This window comes from Rutidosis leptorrhynchoides, chromosome 1 (genome assembly GCF_046630445.1).
Source record: "Rutidosis leptorrhynchoides isolate AG116_Rl617_1_P2 chromosome 1, CSIRO_AGI_Rlap_v1, whole genome shotgun sequence".
Classification (NCBI taxonomy): domain Eukaryota; kingdom Viridiplantae; phylum Streptophyta; class Magnoliopsida; order Asterales; family Asteraceae; genus Rutidosis; species Rutidosis leptorrhynchoides.
In genome coordinates, this window is record NC_092333.1 from 160,750,794 (window position 1) to 160,758,349 (window position 7,556).

Consider the following 7,556-nt stretch of genomic DNA (forward strand, 5'->3'; position numbering starts at 1 on the left):
GTGTTCATTGACGACATACTAGTCTATTCGAAAAGTATGAACGAACATGAGCGTCATTTGCGTGAAGTTTTGAAGACGCTACGAAGGGAGAAGTTGTATGCTAAGTTCTCGAAATGTGAATTTTGGCTAAGGGAAGTTCAATTGCTTGGCCATATTGTGAACAAAAATGATATTCAAGTAGATTCGGGGAAGATAGAGACGGTAAAGAGTTGGGGACAACCGACTACGCCTACGGAAATCCGAAGTTTTCTCGGGTTGGCCGGTTATTATCGTCGATTTATCCAAGACTTTTCTAAGATTGATTCTCCATTGACGAAATTGACGAGGAAGAATACGAGGTTCAATTGGGAGAACGAGCAAGAAATCGCTTTTCAATTGTTGAAAGAGAAATTGTGTCAAGCTCCGGTCTTAGTGTTGCCGGAAGATGTAGATGATTTGACGGTTTATTGTGACGCTTCTTTGAATGGGCTCGGGTGTGTTCTAATGCAACGAGGTAAAGTCATCGCTTAAGCCTCTCGCCAATTAAAGGAACATGAAAAGAGATACCCGACTCATGATCTTGAATTAGCGACTGTGGTTCATGCGTTGAAAATTTGGCGCCACTACTTGTATGGTGTCAAATGTACGATTTATTCGGATCACAAGAGTTTGAAAATCTTTTCGACCAACGGGATTTGAATTATCGTCAACGTAGATGGATGGATGTGGTGAAGGATTATGATTGTGAGATACTTTATCATCTGGGCAAGGCGAACGTGGTCGCGGATGCGTTAAGTTGAAAGAGTCATCACCCGGCGTTACGATTAGGAATGTTACGTATGATTATCACTAACGATTTTCTTGAACAACTTGGTGTGATTCAAATAGAGGCTTATGTTCACAACAAGCATGCGGAACGAATTGTGGGGCAATCGGAATTCATTACTATAGGTTCGCGTGGTTTGTTGTCTTTTCAAGGAAGAGTGTGGGTGCCTAAGATGGGTGATTACCGAAAGGTGCTTCTTGATGAAGCACACAAGTCAAAATATTCTACTCATCCTGGCGTGACGAAAATGTATCATGATTTGAGGAAAGATTATTAGTGGCCGGGCATGAAACGTGACGTTGTTAAGTATGTTAAACAATGCGTCACGTGTTTGCAAGTTAAAGCCGAACACCAAAACCCGTATGGTAAGTTGCAACCGCTAGAAATTCCGATGTGGAAGTGGGAGCATATAACCATGGATTTTATTACTAAGTTGCCAAAGACGGCAAGAACCCAATTTGATACTATTTGGGTGATCGTTGATAGATTGACAAAGAGTGCATTGTTTCTTCCGATTAAATAAGCAATTACATTGGAGGCACTCGCGAAGATGTTCATTAAAGAGGTGATATCGAGACATGGCGTTCCCGCTTCTATCGTTTTGGATCGGGACACGAGTTTTACTTCTCGATTTTGGAAGAAGTTTCATGAAGATATGGGTACGAGGGTGAATATGAGTACGGCGTACCATCCTCAAACGGACGGTCAGACCGAACTCACAAATCAAACGTTGGAAGATATGTTACGTGCGTGTATTATTGATTTCGGTGGTAGTTAGGACGAACATCTGCCTTTGGTGGAATTCTCGTACAATAATAGTTTTCACACTAGTATTGGAATGCTGCCATATGAGATGTTATATGGTAGAAGGTGTCGTACCCCGATTTGTTGGGGCGAAGTGGGTAAAAGAGAAATCGGGAGTACCGATTTAGTTTTGGAGACGAATAGCAAGATTGATATGATTCGGGAACATTTGAAAAAGGCGCAAGATAGACAAAAGTCTTATGTCGATAAACGTAGGCGACCGATCGAGTTTCAAGAAGGCGACATGGTGATGCTTAAGGTTTCGCCATGGAAGGGTATTATCCGGTTTCAAAAACGGGGAAAGTTAGCTCCTCGGTTTATTGGGCTGTTTAAGATTTTAGCTCGTGTTGGTGAAGTTGCGTATCATTTGGAACTACCCGAAGAACTTGCGGGGATCCATAATACATTTCATGTTTCCCATCTCTGTAAGTGTCTTGCGGATGATTCGTCATGGATGCCACTAGATGAGATCTAGTTAAACAACAAGTTAGAGTATGTTGAAGAACCGATCGCTATACTTGATGAAAAGGTGAAAATGTTGCGTAACAAAGAGGTGAGGACCTTTAAGGTCCAATGGCGTCGTAGTAAAGGTTCCAAGTTTACATGGGAACCTGAAGAATTCGTGTTGGTGTATCTTCCTGCTTGTCATGCTGCTTGGATCGCGAGGACGCGCTCCGATTCAAGTGGGGGAGAGTTGTAAGACCCGAATATTTTCCTTGTACAAATGCATAATTTAAGATACTTGAAGTGGGAATTTTGTTGTACATACAAAAGGGGACAGATTCTGACTCAGGGGTGTTGCGCGCCGCGCGGGCACTTGGCGCGCCGCGCCATTTGCTGCTGACAGCTCACCTTATTTTAATCAAGATATTTTGAGGGCTTTTTGGTAATTACACATAGGGGCCCGAATTAAAGGCTCTAGGTCAGTGTTGGAGCCTCATTAACTCCATTTCCATCTACTTCATCTCTTCCAAATTTATTTAGTGAGAGAAAGGGTTTTCTAGTGTGAGAGAGCTCCATTAAAGGAAGAAGGAGGTTGAATCGGGTCTTAGTGCGAGTTCTAAAGTTGTTCACCTAGTCGCTAGCTACGTGGTGATTGTGTTGGTAAGTTATAAAACCTAATTTCTTACTTTAATTGTATTAAGGGTTAGGGTTTGGGTTAGGGTTTCACATAAAACCCATTTTGCTAGTGACTTGGGGGTTTAGGGTGAATTTGGGTCATGTAGACTCAAAAATAACTAACTAGGGTTTTCAAAGTATCAATTTATGTTTGTGAGCCTAAATTGGTTAGTGAAATTACTAGCACACTTATATATATGTAAATGGGTGTTAAGTGGGTTAGTGGATGACCAGAAATGGGTGTGTTGACTTTAATTGGTCAAATGGGTCAAAATGGACCTAAGTTAGTTAATGTTTATGATTAATGCATAAACCTAGTGTCGAAATGCGTTTTAAACCTACCTTGGCTAATATTAGGGTTTTGGGTGTGAGTTGACCCACTTTTAGCGTTAAGTGTCCAAATGGGTCAAAATGACCTAGTGATGGTCAGTGTTGCGAGTTTGACCAACTTGAATGGATGTTGATTATGTGTACATTGTAATAGGTGTGTTACCTTGAAGTTTCAAGCTTGGTTTATCGATTCACCGAAGGCGTAAGGTGAGTGGAATGATTATACATGTGTGTATATAATGTATCTATTTGTAGGGCGGGGGATGGGGCCGGGTATACGTTTCTATACCACCGAGAGTTAGTGATATATTTCGTTGTACACTAACGTTGGATATTTCGTTATCCAAATTGCCCAAGAGTTAGTGATATATTTCGTTGTACACTAACGATTGCTTGAATGGATATTTCATTGTCCGTGTCGCCTAGGGGTTAGTGATATATTTCGTTGTACACTAACGGTAGTTATGAACTCCGATGGGAAATTTGAAGTACCATTCCCTTGTGTTATTGGTTAACCATAATTACACGTTGTGTTGTAGTATATTATATTATTCGGGATATATATATAAGCTATTGCTGTGCTAGCTTGTGATCTTGAGGGGTTTGGAGTTATACTTGCGATGGTATGCTATGTAAATTGCTAGCGTGTATGAGGTATTTGTATAAGTGCTTGCAAGTAGGTTTATTATATATGTATATGTATAATTATTGCATTCACTAAGCATTAGCTTACCCTCTCGTTGTTTACCTTTTTAGGATCCGGCTTGGATAAGGGCAAAGGTATTCGTTTGGATTAGTGGCTCACGGAGGTTTTAGCTTTTTGAAAGTTTGACCGAGAATTGGGTAGTTTAACCCCAAACACCATGCTCGATGTGTCGTTTGGCATTTAAACTTTTGTGGTCGGAACTCGCGTTATGTATTAAACTTGTATTGTGGGTCGTGTGGGCCCCGCTTTGTAAAACTAATATTATTAATGGAACGTGTTAGTTTTACATGTATGAGTATGTGGTTGAAAGCGTTTTGTCTAATTATGTCGGGAAAGGGTCAAACATTATCGTGTAATTGACTTCCGGAGACAGTGGGCTGTCCAGGTGATTCTGCGCGCCGCGCCACTAACTAAACAGCTTAAAACAATTTTTATTTCACATTTTTACGCGGGTTGTTCATGGTTTGGTTTGGTTTGGGTTGTTACAGTACTATTAATAGATGGGGGTATTGTCTAATTGAATGACAACTCATTGGAATCTGTCGAACCTATCTTCAAATTAGTTAATCTAATAATTATTAAATGATTATGCATGTCCTATTTAGTGACGTTTATACGACATCTTTTACAAATCATTTAATTTAATCAATTGGATTGGGTAATTTATTATTCATTATGGCCAATTGAATAAATTAATGTATCATGGACTAATTATAACAGGTGTGGATTACATACAAGGGTAATTGGTGTAATTGTTAACAAAGTATTAAAACCTTGGATTATACGCAGTCGATAACCTGGTGTAATCATTAAACAAAGTATTAAAACCATGTTACAGTTCGAATCCCTAATTAGTTGGAATATTTGACTTCGGAAATAAGTTTAATTTGACGAGCATTTTATAACTATGACCGATGAACTATTATGGACAAAAACCATATAGGTTTCAAATAATCCAGGACAAAGGACAATTAACCCAAGAGTAATAAATTAAAATCAAAACGTCAAACATCATGGTTACGGAAGTTTAAATAAGCATAATTGTTTTATTTTATATCTCATCGTACTTTTATATACTGTCATTGTCATTTTAAATATTGTTATTTATTTTACGCATTTTAATTATCGTCATTTATCTTTACGCTTAAAATATAAAATCGACAAACCGGTCATTAAACGGTAAAACGCCACTTTTATATATATATATATATATAGTTGTTAAAAATATAGTACGTAACACTAGCTCCCTGTGGAACGAACCGGACTTACTAAAAACTACACTACTCTACGATTAGATACACTGCCTATAAGTGTTATAGCAAAGTTTAGGTATATTCCATAAATAAATAAATAAAACTTGTGTAATTTGTATCGTATTTTGTAATAAAAATAATAGTATTTCGTACTACACCTCGCACACATCAAGTTTTTGGCGCCGCTGCCGGGGAAACGGCGAAACGCTATATTTTTAAGCTATATTTCTTATCTCTAATTTTGTAAAAAAATATTTTGTATTTATATAACAACATATAAAAAATAAAAAAAATTACTATATATATATATCTATATATGTATATATATATATATATATATATATATATATATATATATATATATATATATATATATCTATATGTAAGTGTTTAAATATTTATATATTTTTAAGATATATAAAATTAAAAAAATATTTTTATTTTTAGAATTTTAAATATAAGTTTTTTTTATTTTATATAAATTAAACTCAAGAAAAAAAAATAGTTAAAACTAAAATTGGGCTGAACCCGTTGAAGTCCCAAAACCATTTCTGGAATCCAGGCCCATACGATCGCATGAGCCGGATGCTGTAATACCATGCGACCGCATGGCTTAGTCTGACACGCCAGAAACCTAGTACAGCATTTAATACGGAGTAGGTTTTTGATTATTATTATAATTTAACCTAATTAGGGTTTATGTATTTAATTAGTTTTTAATATTAGTTTATAATTAGTAATATTAAGTTTTAATATTATTATTAATTATATAAATTAATAATTTTATAAAATAATAATATAATAATAATATTTTAATAAAAATAAGTAATTTTTTCATTTTTTCTTTCTTTTTATAAATTGTATATTTTTATCGTTTATTCGTAATTTTTATATTTATCGTTCGTAATTAGTTTTAAACTTAGTTTTTACCGTAGTTATTTTATATTTCTAGATTTTTAGGCTTTGCCGTAAAATCCCTTAAGTGCTTTTTCTTTAGATTAAGATTTAGACGCTTTAGAATTTTACGACGTCGCTTATCGCTTTATTATTTAATAGATTTTAGTGCCTTTTTGAGTTATTGCCGTTTTGGATATAGAATTCCTTTTAAACTTTAATACCTTTAGACGCAAGTTTTAATTTTTATTTTTAGGCTTTTAAGTTTCGATGCTTTCCTTTCAACGTTTATTATTAAATTTTTATTATTTTTCGACTTTTTATTTTTCGACGTTTTTCGACGCGCGCTTTTTCTTTCTCATTTCTACGCTCTAGTTTTTAGGACATAGAATTTTTTTTATTTTCTTTAAACTTCGACGGAAAAATTATTTTAAGCGGTCAAATTGATAGACATCCAAAATCTTCTGCTTCGTAGTAATAGTTGGATTTGTTAGTGGCTGAGTTGTGGATTTTCCGACTTAAAGGATCCTGGCTCCCTGCTGCATCTTTTGGCTATTCGAAACGTGGGCAAAAGCAGAAAAGTCTATTAATTTGATAACTGATATAATTTTTTTATTTTTCTAACTAATAGGATATTCTGTGAATGCACCGAGCAAAACGTTCACCACCTTTCATACGTTCACCACCTGTAACTCGATCAAGACATCTAGCCAATATTATCGCCGTTGATTTTTCTTTAGAATCATCATCTAGTCGAACAAGTACTCCAACTCAAATTTCCGATAATCCATTTTTTGAACCCGAAAGAACCCGAGGGATATTCAAGGACAATTCCAAGATCCTGAACCACTAATCATTCCTCCTGAACTACAAACCGTTAAATCAGAATCCTCTAGTGATTCGGATTCAACAAATTCAATTATGGAAGTAACGGAACCTCTAAGTATGGAAGACCGAATGAGAGCCACACGCACAGGCCAAGGTCACGCCATTATTAAACCAGATATTAATGCGCCAGATTACGAAATCAAAGGAAAAATCCTACATATGGTAACTAATCAATGCCAATACAGTGGTACGCCAAAAGAAGATCCAAATGAACATCTTCGAACCTTTAATAGGATCTGTACTCTATTCAAAATCAGAGAAGTTGAGGATGAACAAATCTATCTCATGTTGTTTCCCTGGACTTTAAAGGGAGAAGCCAAAGATTGGTTAGAATCGTTACCTGAAGGGGCGATTGACACATAGGATGTCTTAGTTGAGAAATTTCTTAAAAGATTCTTTCCGGCATCTAAAGCCGTGAGACTTTAAGAAGAAATTGTTACGTTCGCGCAAAAGACAAATGAAACATTATATGAGGCGTGGACAAGATTCGAAAAATTGTTGAGAGGATGTCCTCAGCACGGTTTAGACACTTATCAAATAGTACAAATATTCTACCAAGGTGTCGACGTTGCTACACGAAAAGACATCAACACAGCAGCTGGTGGTTCCATTATGAAGAAAACCGCAACTGAAGCTCACACGATTATTGATAACACATCAACCCACTCATATGAGTGGCACCAAGAAAAAAGATATTTTTCGTTCATCTAAAGCGGCTAGAGCCGATTCTAGCCATGACTTTGATTCCGTTTCCGCA

At 36.2% G+C, this 7,556-nt stretch overlaps 1 non-coding gene across 1 annotated transcript; it reads right to left on the reverse strand.

Moving 5' to 3' along the window:
- Positions 1 to 7,216: 7,216 nt before the first annotated feature.
- On the reverse strand, positions 7,217 to 7,323 carry LOC139886890 (small nucleolar RNA R71). The gene has a single exon (XR_011772751.1). It is a non-coding gene; the product is annotated as a small nucleolar RNA R71 (small nucleolar RNA).
- Between the last annotated feature and the right edge of the window lie 233 nt (positions 7,324 to 7,556).